The 15,349-nt window shown below is 41.3% G+C and overlaps 1 protein-coding gene across 6 annotated transcripts in view; it reads left to right on the plus strand.

Moving 5' to 3' along the window:
- Window positions 1–1,300: 1,300 nt before the first annotated feature.
- Window positions 1,301–15,349, plus strand: part of LOC100709376 (protein phosphatase 1 regulatory subunit 29) — a 284,542-nt gene continuing 270,493 nt past the window's right edge. For 5 of the 6 annotated variants that reach the window (XM_025907996.1, XM_025907997.1, XM_013264956.3 and 2 more), the window contains exon 1: window positions 1,828–2,087. The gene's annotated coding sequence lies outside the window, so the exon portion shown is untranslated. Of the gene's footprint in view, window positions 1,410–1,827; window positions 2,088–15,349 lie in introns of those variants that run through there. The other variant, XM_019360318.2, reaches the window with a different exon arrangement.

A 15,349-nucleotide genomic window follows, 5' to 3' on the forward strand; every position in this document is an offset into this window, starting at 1 on the left:
TTCAACTTTACTACTAGTTCTCTTCATCCCATGTGAAACATAAAGCATACTATGCCACATTACTGTGGTTTGTAGGCTTTCAAACTTTGGGGACCCTCAGAACTACAGTGTGTTGTATGAAATGAGAACCGAGCAGTCCCTGGTCCTCCAGGCCAAAGATGGAACTGCCGCTAACAAATCCATTCTGTAACACACCATCATGCAGCAGAAACTGCCTATACCTACTTAATTACTAATGCAATATCAAATTTGCTGCCTAACCTTAACCAAACAGTGAAAGAAAATGTTAAGACAAAATCTAAACTAAAAGAAAGTGCTTAAAAAAGTGGTTCCAAACACAACCCATAGTCTTCTCTGTCTTCTGGTTGGAGATCACATGTGTGATTGACACTAATGGAGTACCACACTGACAAGAAAGAGTTCCTCCCCAAGCGTCAGTACCAGACGAGCAGAGAGTGAGAATGTGTTGATTTGGTCCATGCTGACCCTCATACACCGATACTTACTTTGTTACTCCATTAAATCAGATTTGATGCTTCATATGTGGTTAAACTCTATTAGGGATGTGCACCATGCGAGCATACACACCCCAAAAACATAATTCTTCAATTTTGTCTATTAATGATGTTTATAGAACAGTTTAGTAGTTCAAATCACCCGATAAACTGCAGATTACCCAAATCCGTTTGCAATACAGGGGACCCTGAATTCCCCAAGGTTCCCAGTGTAGCTGTGCTTGAGCAATCTCTTGCTGGGCTCAAATGACCTCACTCACACAACATAGAAATTCCCCTCACTGTTAATATCGAGCTGGGTGCGATCACACGTGCGATGGCAATCAGTCAAGTATCACTCCTACACGCAGGATGAAAACCCAAAGGATGTGGGAGCTCCAGAGAAAAGTGTTACCCTGTGGGGTTTTCAGAAATTTGAGATACAGGAAGGCACACAAAAACTGTAAATCTCTCCTTCACACACACACACACACACACACACACACACACACACACACACACACACACATCCAAAGGTACTCACGAGCAAAACAACATGGGAGCAAATCAATACCTCAACAGCTGACTGACAATGACGTCATCGGCACAGTTGGAGCTCCCCCTTTTCTTTCCACGCCTTCCACTTCCATGCGCGTGTGCGTGAACCTGCCTCCCTGCCCCTTCACAAGGGCGCGCACTTTGAGGCGCGTTGCTACGTGCCCAGATTGGAAAGCAGTTGCGCGCCCCTGCATGGGAGAAGCGTAAGTTGCACAAGTGACGGCCAGAGACAGAGACGGACGAGCGGCATCCCGCTTTACCCCACACGTTGTTCGGAACCAAACATTATGTGATTACTGCCCGTGGAGTTATCAGTGGCCCGTAACCTCCCGCCATTCTTAAGATCGACTGGTTGGAGTAAGTGGTACACGCCGCTGTCACGTGGCTAGACTGAGCCATAAGCAGAACTATGTTATAATATGTTGTCCTTTTTTCAAATGAGTGCTCTCATTGAATCAAAGCTAAGGTGAAACCTGTATGCAGTCTATATAACAAATCTATTTAAAAATCTTTACTGACCATGGGGATAAAAATAGCACAATTAACACAAGGGAGGACAGAAACTAGAGAAAAATCTCAGATGTGTTTCGTCCCGCTGGGAATCTTCCTGATATTGACATCGGGCTTGCTTTGGCATTTTAATTACGCGCAGCCGACATTTCTGAAAGACAGAGAGAAAAAAGAAAAAACCTGCAGAAGCTTTTTTTTCTTTGAAATTTTCCTCTCAGTGTATCCAGCAGGTATTGCGTCTGATTGGGAGCGGCTGCTGCCACGATTCAACATCATCCCTCTGTCAACCATCCCCACTCTCTCTCTTCCGTTAGCGCGCCTCCGTCCCTCATCACTCCTCTTGCTCACCCGCCTTACTCTCTCTCTCTGGATCTCCCCCAACCCCCCTTCTCTCTCTCTCTCTGCTGGAACGCACGTCCGGGGATAATACTCTTGCTCTCTCCGTCTTTTGCTGCTGCAGAACGGACCGTAAAGCTTCACGCCTTCATCCTCTTCTTCCCTGCCAGACCGGGAACTCCGATCAAGGTAAGACAAGTGAAAACACGACGTGTTCTGCACGAGCTGGGCTCAGCTGTCAGTGTTAGCGGGGAGAAGTGTAGGGGGGCGAGAGTGGGGGGGGGGACTTCTGCACTTCTGGGATGCGTTGTGTGAGCGCTGGAAAGACACCGTGCTGCCACGTTGAGGTTGTCGGTGCAATGCTGAGCTTTGCGTATTTGGCGAATATAAACACAGAGCTGCTCAGAGGGATATCCCGACAACGTTCTTGGGCAGGGTCCACTCCTCAGACACCTGTGAGTCAGTGACTGAGCAGACCATAAATTTAAATAATAATAATAAAAGATAAAAAACACAGAGAGGAAAGAGGAAAAAGTGTGGAGAAAATTTGGATGAATTGTTGCGATCCCGACCTATTGACTGGCAGTGCCGCCCCGCCTCTGTACCAGTTTTTTTTTTTTTTTACGTGGTGGTGGATAAGACAGCTGTTGAACATGCGTGTGTTAGCTCTGGTGCTCCGGTGCTCAGGTCTGGAGCGGCTTTCTGCGGATCAAGAGATCCCAGGCTGAGCCATTCGGAACGGGGAGGTAGTGCCGGCGTTGCTCATGCTCTGTGCCAAAAAACACAAAGAGGCAACGGTGGCCCGTGTGTGAGCGGCAGCTGTCTTCGAACGTGTACGCGTGTGTGGTGAGTGGCATCACCAGTGAGTGAGTCGAAAGTGATAGGCAGAGATGGTGCTCAACGGCAATCGCCATAAAAGGACGCGTGCGTATTTTTGCGCGCGAAAACGAGTGCCTTTGCCCGAATTTCCACATCAAATGGGCTGTTTCCACGGGTTTTCTATTAGTGGGGGAATGGGGGAAAATAGAAGGGAGACTGTTTGGTATCTTTCAGTCCTGCAACACAAACAAACCTCATTCAGCAGCACTGCGCGCGTTTGGAGACGCTGAGGGAATGGCGAAGAGAGGAAAGAGAGGAGAGACATGAGAGAGGAAGAAGGAAGACGATAAAGCGGGGGAAGGGGGGGGGGTGAAAGAGAGATAGAGAGAGATAGAGAGAGAGAGATGAGATGGCGCCCTACACCAGCGCTTTCTAGCAGTGTTTTGATTTATCGCCTCTCCAATGCGCACTGACGCACAAAGCTCCGGGTTCCCCCTTGTTGATATTCGTTGTCATATCGACTGATCAGGATTATGTTAGAGTCGCAGTCGTTGACCCATCTGGCCTCCAGGAACACACCCTCATCCACCTCTCCTCTCCTCTTCTCCCGTGATTTTGCCGGACAGCCACATATCCCAAGTGCACGCGTTTAGACTCGACGGATGATTGTTGCCGTGAAAACAATCATACGTGATGCGATGTGACAAGCGAACTAGTGGCATGTTTTGACTGAGGCACTGAAATTTTCACTTCAACTTCCCGTTCCTGCGCAAGTGGGATTTATTCGTTTATGCATCTCATTGTGATGATGATGCGTGCGTGACTCATTTGGCCATGAAGCGATGGGATAGTGGAAGGCAGAGCACAGCCGCAGGATACCGAAAAGAGCGCCCAGTTTAAGCGAACTCGTAGAAAATAAAAACATCTTCATCATTTTCGTGAATGCCCGTTTTTTAGCAACATTCTTTACATTATCCTGTGCATCAACTCTTCCTCTTGTTTGACAATGTCACCACCATCTTCATTCCTCCGCTTACTTTTTTCTCATTTTTTATTTGTTGTCACTGCCACTAAGATTATCAGCAACATCATCCACGTTTTTCATCTCAGCTGTCAAAAGTTTTTTACTTATTTCTCATTGTTTATCAGCTTTTGCCCTCATGTTGATATTGCCATCCCTGAACACGTTATCTTCATAATTCTCCCAATAACTCCCCTCACCACCAACAACAATCTCATCATCATCATCATCATCATCAACACCATTTTTTTTTTAGACTGAACTACATTATAAAAAGATTTCACATCCCTCCTCTCCTCTTCTTTCATCTCCTCTTGTAACCTGACACACTACCAGCAAGTAGATGTCTATTAATGCCCACATGCCTGATGTCATTCATAAATCTTCCGTCGGGGTATAGTATGGCACCACACAGAAACTCAAAGATGCAACAGTATTTTATTAAGTTTGTAGGTTTTATTTTGTGGTTGGCTTGTACTTCTATAGGTCGAACTTTAAAACCCTTTGCCTGGTATTACGTAGGAGCTCCTTCTGGTGACGAAACCCCTCTGACCTGTCAGGAAACAGATACGGGATTGGGGGAGTGTCCTTTGGTGTCTGGCAGCAAATCCTTTGTGTGCTTTGGGCTGCGACACCCAAAGGATTTGGATCAGGCTTGTTCTGGTTCATATGGATGTTCAGTCAAACTGACATCAGGATCTGGACTCTACTATGAAACAAGTTGAACTCGCCAGGATCTCTTTTCCTTCTAAGTTGTTACTTACCCTAACGTCAACAATTATGCTAAGCAGTCACATGAAGGTGGTTTGATAAGTCAACTCAGGATTTAACAATCTAGTTGTGAGTGTGTTTACATGAAAGGGGTGGTGCTGGCAGGATCTGAGAATTACAAACAGGGACAGGTCTACAGAGGAACATCAAGTTATGATGTTAGAAAACTATGAAGTGTGAGTAATGAATGTGTGTTTTAAATAGATTGGTCAGTAAGGCTGGGAAAGAGTTACTATGTTGATAAAATTTAGCTTGTTTGAAGCTTGAAGAAAGGAAGGAAAGCCTGCAACAATGCTGTCTAAGTTAACAGACTTTAGTATGAGCGTGCCGTCATTAAGAAATGAGAGAATCTGACTGGTTACAATAAAGTATTGCATTAATTGAATGTTTATCATTAATTTAACAGAATTATTTGGATGCTTGTAAAACATTTTTTGCTTTATCCTTTCACTTAAACAGGCAGAGAGCAAACATAAAAACTCTGTATAGACTAAGCATATTTGCAAATTTTATGTAAGGTCCACATGTAATGTGTACTTGAGGTGTATAAGGTTTATAGAACAATAAAAGAATTTTAAAATTGCTTTTAGCCAACAGGGAAAACAAATCAAGGATTAAAGTTGTCATCGGGGGAAAATAAAGATTCAGATGCTCTTCAGATACTTTACTGCTAGCCACACACTAAGTGCTGAGGATTCTTACAGCACTAGTAATGCTGTTTTATGGAGATGTGAATGATTATTAGGTGTGGATTCTAAACCTGCTGACCTCTTATCGTGTAGATAACTTGCTTCAGTTACTGCAGTGATGAACTCTGGTAAGAATACTTTGTAATACTGAAAATCTGGGGTTAAACTTGAAGTTGATGTTTTACACCCAAATCCTGCTTTGTTGTAAAGGCCTCTGGTAAAGACTTTGGGCTCACTGTCATGTTCTGAGCTGGTCCTGAGAAGTGTTTGGGGAATAGCAAGAAGCAATGTCATGCCCGAGGGGGGTACTGCCATAAGTCTGACAGTTGGCAGAGCTAAGAGCTAAGAGTGGGTGGTCCCTGTGAAGGTAACATTAACACAAATTCCACAAGGAATCCCCGCAGAACTGTCAACGTTTTTCACTTCACATGCCGGTGTTTTCAATGTTCATAATGATCGATGCTTGCACAGAATTTTAATTAAATCTTGCAGCACATGTTGCGCAAGTTAAAAACAAAACAAAACAGGAGCTTGAATGAAAAAGCCTGGCATCTCTGTTTTAAGAAATAATCCTAGAACCGCAAAAATGATACAAAACGATAAACGTGTGCGTGTTCTTTTAAGTGTAAGACGTCGACAATGAAAAGAAGAATCTGATGTGAGAGGCAAAATCGCACATCGTGTGTGTTGCCTCACTAAGGTGTGTCTCGACTGAAGCTATGGTACAATGCTGAAGGGAATATGAGCAGTGGATTGGATTTAGGGTCCCCCAGGGCCACATTCAATTCAAAGACGATGTGAGAAGAGCAGATCAGAGAGACGGGAATTAAAAAAGCAAGCGGTAGATAAGCAGGGTGACAGAGAGGAACAGGGGGATGAGAAGAGCGGGGAGGGATGAGAGTGGGAGAAAATGAGGAATAATAAATAAAGTTCAACGCTATCTACAGGTCTCACAAAGCCAAATTCTATTCTAACTAAGGCTTCATTAAATGACGAAAAATTAAACAGAGCTGGTAAAAACCTGCGTGCTAATGAATGGAGCTAACAAGAGTTCTGAGGCTGAAAGTCATTTATTGAAGAGAATGTACTCAGAAAACACACACAGTGTAATTCCTGTGCTTTGATGAACAAAAAGAAGAAGAAAAAAGAACCATGTGCAGTTTAGTGCTGTAAGGCTGTTAGCCTGTAAGCACTGTCCAGCCAATACGGACGTCCATGAATAGGTTTAAATTAATCATTTGCTGTTAGGTTCAGAAATGGCATTAATATCTAATTAAAAGATTCATTTTGATATGAATTAATAGATCCATCCATCCATGGATGGATGAATTAATAGATTTTAAAGAAATATATTCATAGGTACTTCTTTTTGACTCTGTTAGCAGTTCATCCAACAGATCCTTGGTATCAAACTGCTGAACATTCAGACACTTAGCTAAAAAGACAGAAACCAAAGCCAGGCAATGTGAAATGTTTCTAACTCCTACGTAATCTGATGGGGTTTTTTCCTTTCTTACATTTCTGTCCTTACAGATAGCACTCTGTTCTTCCCAGTCCACTTTGTCCCATTATCAGGAAAAGCAGTAAGGTCTTCTGCTGTGTTTGGCTACTGCTGATGTAAGCTGAACTCATTCTGCTGTTTCTCTTTAAGCAGCAAACTCCAGTGTGACACGCTGAGTTATTCAACGGTTATATGACTGGCAGCCAGTAACATAATTAATAAAATTGAATCTAAGCAACCAGAGTTGCCTAAGCTGAATGGAAATTTGATCAAACAGAAGAATTCACAAATCTATTAAAGGGAGCTTCCACCTGCGGTAAACTCAGGACAGCACAAGAACGTTCACCGCTCTAACAAACTGTTCTTTACTTGGTGGACAGTGAACAATAATTGAAAAATAAATACATCAACGAATAAAAGTGCTGTGAAAGAAAACGCAAACCATATAAAACATATTGTGATGATTTACATGCAGTTTCCTTTCAAAGTTTTTAGATTGCGTGGAGACAAAGAGATGCGGCTTGCACCCTGTTTAACCTTAAACGGTCTTTAAACTTTTGTTGCCTCTGTCAGTGCGCCCCAGGGTGGCTGTGGCTACAATGTAGCTTGCCATCACCAGTGTGTGAATGTGTGTGTGAATGGGTGGATGACTGGATATGTAAAGCGCTTTGGGGTCCTTAGGGACTAGTAAAACGCTATATAAATACAGGCCATTTACCATTTTTGTGGTCTAGGTCGTCATGGGTGACGACCCTAACTCTAACCCTAGGTAATCATTTATTTGTTTGTTTTTGTATTTAAAAAAAATAAAGTCAATTTAAACTTTGTCAAAACTATAGAGTTTGATGACTTGCAAAAATAATTAATCAATCGATCACATATCAGCAACTCAGCATATTTAAGCACGAGGTCAAGATGACCTCCGTCAGTTTAAACTGAGCATCAGAATGCATGAGAAAGGTGATTTAAATGACTTTGAATGTGGCATGGTGATCTGCAGGGATCTCTAGGGTTTTTATTCATTGGAAAATATCCATTGAGCTGCAGTGCTCACAGTGCTGTGCCAGAGGTCAGAGGAGAATGACCAGGCTGCTTCAAAATTATAGGAATGTCATAGTAACTCAAATTACACATTTGTTAAAACCAAGATATGCAGAAGAGCATCTCTGAATGCTCAACACGTTAAACTGTAAAGCAGATGGACTACAGCAGCAGAAGACCACACTGGCTGCCTCACCTGGCAGCTCAGAACAGGAAATAAAGGCTTCATTTCACACTCCTCACCAAAACTAGACAACAGAAGAAAAATGCTGTGGAATGGGAGGTTGTTTGATTTAATTTAATAAAACTTTATTATTCTCAAAGAAAAGTCACATTTGTCATCTGTGCTCACACACACACACACACACACACACACACACACACACACACACACACACACACACACACACACACACACACACACAGAATGCATTCACTCCATGAAAGAAAATATATCAAATCATACATAAAATATAAGTTACTTGAAATACAGTCGTTACTGTCTAGCTTATCAACGAGTGTGTGATGCTCTTGTGTGAATATGGAGCAAAATCTCTGAGGAAGGGTTAAAGGAACTTGTTGAATCTGTGCCATGAAGACTTAAAACACTCTGAATCTGTTAATGCCAATCAGAAGAAAGGCTGAACAAGCAAGCGGGGCAAGTTAACCTAACTTCTTCCAATGCCCACAACCTGCTGTCATCTTCGACCAGCTCAAAAACAGAAGTGGACTCAGAGGAAATCACAGCGCTCACTTTATCACTCTCATTCATATTCAGTCTCACATAAACACACGTGACATTATTCTAAGAGCTACAGGAGAGTACAGATGCTCCGAGAAGGGCAAAACCCAGTGGAGTTTGCAATGGAGGGTCTGAGCATCTCTTCCCCTGTGGTACAGTGTGGGAGAAAAGCTTGTTATGGCTGCAGAATCAAGGCAGCCACAACAAGCCCAAAACCAAAAGCCTGAGTTTTTGCTCACTCTTTAAAAAAATCAAGCAGGCCCCCAAATCGAGCTTAGCTGTAATCCCAGCAGATCAGCTGATCACAGTGGCAGCTGATGGCTCAGCTGATAACCTTTAAAAATCCAACTGGCAAATCTCTTTTTTGAGATTTTAAGATGCAAGCTAGTTGCAGGCCACTTTGATACCCACCACAGCCCACTTTTTAATGCTGGTTCTGATTAGCATCTGTTCTGTGCTGGGCTTTTGCCACTGCTCTCCCTGCTTCTGACCTTCTATTTATGCACTGACATATGCATCAGTGGAAGTAGTGGAAGTCAGCGAATACAAAATCAAATGACTGCAAATGGAAATAGCGATCTTCCTTTGACTATAATGGGTGAAAGCTAGTTTGCTACTGTAAATTGGTCAAATTTGAACTCATTCTTCTCTCACTATTATCTAGTGAAAAGTAGTGGAAAACAGTTACATCTCGAGCTGAGAGTGACACCATGAAAGCTGAAAATGCTATGATGCTTGAGCATTTGCTCGATGTGTGCTTGACTGATGAGGTGTTAGGAAGCATTCTCAGCATTCTGTGTGTGCTTGTTGTGACTGACAATCACCTGTCTCACACTACAAGCTGGAAAATGCATTTAATTCCTCTGCACCGACCCTATGAATGTACAGTTAACAGCAACAAGGGCACAAACTACAACACTGAACACTGTGAGTGAAGAAGCGTTTGCTATGCACTTGCGACATGTTTAAATTGTCTTCCAGCCGGTGCAGAGTGGGAACAGCTCTAGCTAGACCCTGACCTTAGGTGTTGAGACAGTTAACAAGCAGGTGGAGATGTGAAAAACGATGAGTGATGAATTCCAGGAGAATAGCACTCTGCGTCCCAAACGCACCCCAGCGTTTCCCTTTTGCAGTTTTTGTGGCTTCTCTGCTCCTCTCTCTCTGCGTTTATCAAAGCCAGTCTATGAATCTGTGAACTGACAGGCTTGCCGCATTCGTCCCTGCCTGTAAATGTGTTAGTCTATGTAATCCTCCCCCCTCCCCTCCTCGTTTTTTATTCCCTTCTCCCGTTTCCCTCAACACAAATATGAGCGGGACGAGGAGAAAGAATGAGTGCGGTGGGGGAGACGGATGCGTTCAAATGTTAACTCTGCTGTGTGTCTGCAACAATAACCCCGGCAACAGGGAGGACAAATCTTATCGCCACCCAAAATGTTTATTTTCTGCCATTGTGAAAAGCCAGACTGTGGCTGGTGGTGATAAGTTAGGGAAGAAAAACACCATTTGGCGGCTTTTTTAGATGAATGCATAAAGGAATAGAGAGTAAGATATGGGAAGTGAGGAAGAGGGATGGCCTCAGGGCAGGACAAAGGAGTTGCTGCCTTTCAGAATTGTTGTAGCGCGCTTCTGGTATTCAGAACTGCTGCAGCTCTTTCTGAGATATACAATATACAGAATCTTAACAATGACTGATAGCAGCCGCAGAAAAGATCATTCCAGACTGAAAATGATCGAGGTTTAAAGGTCACGCCTGGATATGGTAAAGATGTGGGATTTTTGCTTACACTTATGTCCTCAAAGTTGAGCATCCTGAAAGAATTTAGTAATGCAATATTTCCTCTGTCCTGGAGTGGAGCCGAACAATGCACACCCCTATTAAAGTCATGTTATTATGACTTTATGACAGGCCACCAAATTTAATCCAAGCAGATCAGATGATCTCTGAGGACTTATTATAGAAGTTTGAAACTCAAGTTTGTGCCACACACCATTGGAGATGCCGGACAAATCCGATTGGCTGCCACTGGGGTCGACTTAAGGCTCGGTGCCTTGGCCAGAGGCTCTCTGGCAAGTGGAGGGGCCAAGCATCGAACTGCTAACCCTTCAAGTAGCGGACAGCCACCGTCATTCACAGTCTCACAGCAGACATTTATTAATATTTGTTTTTGCATAACACGTGAACAATAAATTCCTACTGGCAGCTGTATCCCCTTCACACCTGTGCCTCTGAGATGATTACAGATTACAGACAACACTAAGTACATGGCATGATATGAAATAACGGTGTACGCTGAATTAAAACACAACGACAACATAAGAAATAGAAATAAACGGCACATAAAACACAGTGCTCAAACGTGCCATTCAATATGTAGTTATACACAGGCAGAAGTTAATAAAGAGGACTGTCTGGATCTGCAGCGGCGTTTCAGCACCTCTAATTATTGAGTAATGAGCAGTTTGATACATAATAATATCAAGCAAGTTCATTTTTTATCTTCTGTCCATGTGCTGCTATGGAGATACTCAACTAATTGGAAAGCGATATGAGCCCCCCCCCAACCATGGTAGCCTGCACACTCTGCACACATCTTTCCTCCTGTCTCATCTCGTTCATGCCTTCATGCTGCAGATGTCAGTAGAGATGTGGTCACGATGCTAGCGCTACAGAAGAGGAGTGAGCAGATATTGTGTTATTTATTTATTATTCTGGGGTGGGTGGTGATTTAATATGCAACGTTTCAAAGAACTCAACAAGCTGAACAAACACACAAGCTAAAGGTCCAGTGTGGATGAGTTTGGAAAAAATACACAACAAAAAATACACAACACGAGAGATTATTCTAAAAGAACCACTTGGCAAATGGCATTTGATGAAGTGGAAATTTAAAACGTGTAATGTCCTAGATAATTTTAGATTCCTTTAATCAGATGTGATTTGTACAGGATGTGTTTTTGAAGTTATCTGTTTCATGCTGTGAAATGTCCCTGAAAAAAACAGAAAATAAAAACTTGTCCTTCTTCAGATGTTATCAGGAACTACACATGCTGTCATAAGTGGAGAGGCGGGGCACACCTTAATTACAATCAGAGAGACACAGACAACCATTCACTGTCATTTTCACATGCTGCGTATAAAAGTGAACGTTTCCTTCATGGCTCCATCATTTTTAGATTTGGGTCAAAAATATTGTGCTGTAGTTGAGACAAATCTTTGCTGATCCCACGCTGGGGAAATGTGCTTGTCTTATCAACTTAAAGCAAGAAAGCAACTTTTGACTATTCCCCTGTCACCAGAGATGGGCAGTAACGCGTTACTTGTAATGCGTCACTGTAATCCGATTACTTTTTTCAAGTAACGAGTAATGTAAGGGATTACCATTGCAAAAACGGTAATTAGATTACCGTTACTTTCCCGTAGGAACGCTGCGTTACTGCGTTACTAAAACCGTGAGTTTTTTGCGAGAATGTCTCATGACAGTGACGTAAGCGAGTGCGACGTTCGTGACAACAGCTGTCTGCAGATCAACAATGGATAATATATCGAGAGCGGGAGAGAGTATGAGCATGCAGCGTTTAAAGCGTGGAAGTACTGACCTTACTTTGAGTTTGATTCCATAAAAAGTGACAAAAACATTAGCGTCCACTGTTCACTGCGTGGGAAGAAAACTTCTTTTTACAGCGAAAAAACCCCCCTAAACCTCCAAGCAAGCACCGAGTGCGCTACGACTGCAATGGGAAATTCACAGAGAAACTCGCGGAATCTTCTACTGACCGCTGCGGCACACCTGCACCAGGGCAAACATCCACCTACCCCAGTCCTGCTTTACAGGTGAAAATAGAGCAACTAGTCTTTGACTTTATTTATTTTCTGCTGTGTTTTACTTGCATCTATTTGAAAGAGTGAGTGTAAATACAAAAAAAAATATTTTATGTGCTGGAATGTGCAGAAAATAAGTTTAAATGTTAAACAAATTTCTTCCAGTCAGAGAATGTTGCATATAATTTAAATTTTGCTTGATGCATAAAGTTAAAAGATTAAAACTAATAAAACAAGTTTTAAAAAGAGACATTTCCATTTGATTACATTTTGTATGATGGATTATGCAGAAAAAGTAGAATTGGGCTGAAAGATCTATCGCTTTATCGCCTATTCAGGTTGTAAATTGTGTTTTTAAAAAGTAACTAAGTAACTAGGTAACTAAGTAATTAATTACTTTTGAAAATAAGTAATCAGTAAAGTAACGGGATTACTTTTTTGGGGAAGTAATCAGTAATTAGTTACTGATTACTTTTTTCAAGTAACTTGACCAACACTGCCTGTCACAAGGGGGAACCACAGCAGGCAGCTTTGCATGGTTTACTAGAGTTCAACGCCACGTGTCCCTCATGACACAACCCCGATAGGGCTGGAATCAAACCGACAACCTTTCACTGTTGCATGCCTCTTTAGTTCAGCGATCTAAGGACTCTGTTCTCTGTGTTTGGCTCTGAGCTTTGCTGATATTTCACTTAGAGATCCCTCCCTGACAATTGTTTAAAATGGTAACTCAAATTAGTTCTTTGAAAATTGGGTTATCTTATGGCAAGTGGATGCAAACTAAAAAAAAAACAGTTTATGCCCCAAAGTGATTTGGTTACACATAAAAATGAGTCTGGTCAAACAAAATTTACTTGATTTGTATGCATTGTTGATACCAAGTGTATGTTCTAAACCTTTGATTTGATATATTTCAGTTGTGTTTCATTTAAAATTATTGCTTCATGTTTTAAAGAATATTTTTTGAGTGCATGGTCCTCTCTTTATACTTGGTGAAACAATACTCTGTCTCCCATCTCTGTTGAAGTGCTGTTTTTTTTTGCTCTGTTCTGTGTTTGCAAACTTATTAGCTTGCAGGTTTGGCATACAGTATGTCGTTATATAGTATTTAGAGATGGGAAATAGAGAAGTATAAATACTTTGTTACAGAAATGTAGAATTTTCAGCACATTTTATTCTCTACACGAAGATCTTTAATTTATACTCCTCACATTTTTAAAGCAGACTTGTTACTTTAGGTTTTAATCATTTAAGGGGAGTTAATAATCATTGTGCAGCACTGTGCGCCTTTTCAAACCTATTTAAACCTGAATGGAGGAGACACTAACACATAAAAAAAATATTCTATTAGTATTAGTGCTTTCATTGTTGGTGTCTTTTTGCACACGACTGACATGAACGATGTCGAAATGAAAAATAATTTACAAAAAAATGGATGCATCTTTTATTGCACAAACCTGGGGTGTTAAAGTGGTTTGGAATGATCTGACATGGTGTTCAAAATGCACTGTCAATAAGCTCTGGTCACACATAAGCATGTATGTGAATGAAGTAACCTAGCAGGAAATTTTAAATGCAATATTCCAAACAGCTCAACAAATATCAGCACTTCAAGTTTTTCTCTGCAGTTTGTCACACAATGTGCTTGCTAGCCAACAGTACAGTTGTTCCCTGGGAGAGAAAAGAAAGGTTAATGTGTCAGAGATAGAGAAAGTTGCAAGACAGAAAAGACGGGACTCTAAATATGATTATATTGTTTTTATTAATATTATTTATTAATATGACATGAGATTCAGTTAGCTTTGCAAAAAGATAGCTGGTAGAAACATCCTCCAAAGAGCTGCTTTTTACTTGTATACTCTGAGTACATCACAGATCCTGCACCTTTTTACTGTGACTTGTACATTCACTCAAAGCAACGTTCAACTTTAAGCTTTTACCACAGTATTTTATGACACAAGTATCTGCTTCTTCTACTTAAGTAACAAATGTGTGTATTTCTCCCGCCTCTGAAATCATCAAATCATCAAATTCAGTCTTGAACAGTTACAACATCTTACAAATTTTCAAATCTGCCTGAACTAGTAGTCGAAGTATAGTAAGCTGAAAATGAGTCTGTAAAGTCAGTAAAATAAATTGCATTTGGATACCAAGTACATATAACTGTACAAATTGCTTTAAAAAGTTTATAGTAAACATTTTAAATATGGATTTTTAATGTAAAGCATGCAGTTCTGCACAATCTAACTTGCAAAGCAACGGCTGACAGTCTTTCAGGAGTCTCACGACTCCGTGTTTTGCTCTGTTTAGCCTGAAGAAAGACTGCGGTGAGGTGCCCTCAAAACTTGTTTATGATGAACACAGGTGACTCTACTGGGAGCTGATGGTGTTTTTGAATGAAGTTCTTATATGGCTTCGGGACTGTTCACTGTCTCTTTTGGGCACACATACACACACACTTCTATTTGGTAGTTTTAACTTGTACAGATTATCTTGTTACCTGAAACTTTGCAATGTGCTACCACATTGCCAGAGGTACTCACAAAAAACGAATTTGAAGTGACTGGAAAGTAGATAGAAATGCAAATTCCCACAGCGATAAAATGAAAAGACCGTCATTTACTGATGAGGGAAAGAAATTTGGCCTAAAGAATCAGCCTCTGATTTAGCCCTTTTGTATAATTTGCAATGTCTTTGCGTTATTCTGGATTTCAGAATATATTCACAATTTTAGAAGGCATATTTAACTAAAATAACCCTACACCTGTTGTGTATTTGAGTACAGTATGTGGTATAGTTTTGTAACACAAAGCATTGATTTCTCACACATTTCCTAATAATTTAGTTGGGTTTATAATGAAAATTCCTCTTGGGGACAAAGTTGAAAGAAAAGCAGAATTTCAGCAAAAGCAAAACATTTCATTTTTCTCAGTCAAATGCCAGCATTTGCTTTGCATGAACTTTACAGTTTAAACACTTTCAAGCTCATTGGAAGTGAAATAATTCATTCTTCACCAAGTGGAGGCCACATCTCTTTCCTGTCTTGA

This window comes from Oreochromis niloticus, linkage group LG6, assembly GCF_001858045.2.
Source record: "Oreochromis niloticus isolate F11D_XX linkage group LG6, O_niloticus_UMD_NMBU, whole genome shotgun sequence".
NCBI lineage: Eukaryota > Metazoa > Chordata > Actinopteri > Cichliformes > Cichlidae > Oreochromis > Oreochromis niloticus.